Below are 1418 nucleotides of genomic sequence, written 5' to 3'. Positions count from 1 at the left end.
TCTAATAAGGGACTTATATCTAGAATTTATAGAGTTCTCAAGGTTTATCAACAAAATAAACCACCCAGTTGCAAAATGGGTACAGAATATGAACAGACACTTCACCAAAGAAGACATTCAGATGGTGAATAAACACAATGCTCACAATCCCTAGCTCTAAGAGAGTTGCAAATCAAAACAATTCTTAGATGTCATGTCACTCCAGTTAGAATAGAAAAATTTAACAGAGCAGCAAACAACAAATGTTGGCAAGGATGTGGAGAAACTGGAAATCTTACTTAATGTTCATGGGAATGTAAAATGGTACAACCACCATGGAAGGCAGTATGGCACTTTCTCAAAAAGTTGGAAATAGAATACAATTTGACCCAGACATTACACTACTGGGAATATATCCTAAAGAAACCACAACTGCCACTGAAGCAGGTATATGCACACCCATGTTTCTTGCTGCTTTGTTCACAATAGCAAGGAGTTGGAAACAACCCAAGTACCGATCAACAAACGAATGGGTAAAGAAGCTGTGATAATGCATAACTGTAAAACAAAGAACTCATGAAATGTTATACAAAATGAGTGGCCCTGGAAGACATTATGGTGAGTGAAATATCTCAGTAGCAAAAAGAGAAATAGTGCATTATACCACTGTTATAAAACAGGACCAACATGGGGGTTGGGGAGAAGCTAAGGAAAGAGGGGATAAATAATGTACATGCTATTGAAACAGAATAAGGAGAGACATGTATAAAGGGAATATATGCACCAACAACTAGAGCCAAAGAGGAGGAAATAGACGATTTCTATGAACTTTTGAAGTCAGAAACTGATCAAACATGCAATCACGATGCATTGATAATAAGGGGTGATTGGCACACAAAGGTTGGGAAGAGGGAAGAAGGATCAGTAGCTGGAAAACACGGGCTTGGTAACAGAAATGAGGCTGGAGACAAAATGATAGAGTTCTGCACATTCAATGATTTATTCGTTGCAAATATCTTTTATAAGAAACATAAACGCGGGCTATCCACATGGCTTTCACCTGATGGTATGCATAGGAATCAAATCGATTACATTTGTGAAAAGACTTGCTGGAGAAGCTCAATATCAGCAGTGAAAACCAGGCCAGGTGCTGATTGTGGGACAAACCACCAACTGCTCATATGCAAGTTCAAGCTGAAGTTGAGGAAAATTAAATAAAGTCCACGGAAACCAAAATTTGACCTAAAGTCTGTTCCACTCGAATTTCAAAACCATCTCAGGAACAGGTTTGAGGCCTTGAGCACCAATGAGCATAGACCAAATGAGCTTTAGGATGATATCAAGAAAATCGTCCATGAAGAATGCAAAAGATCACTACAAAGGCTGAAAAAGAAGAAAAGACCAAGATGGATGTCAGACTTGAACTACAGCGCCAAGAA

The sequence above is a fragment of the Elephantulus edwardii genome, unplaced genomic scaffold (assembly GCF_000299155.1).
Source record: "Elephantulus edwardii isolate Elephantulus edwardi_28Jun2011 unplaced genomic scaffold, EleEdw1.0 scaffold00057, whole genome shotgun sequence".
Lineage (NCBI taxonomy): Eukaryota > Metazoa > Chordata > Mammalia > Macroscelidea > Macroscelididae > Elephantulus > Elephantulus edwardii.
Note: the sequence above shows the minus strand (reverse complement) of the source record.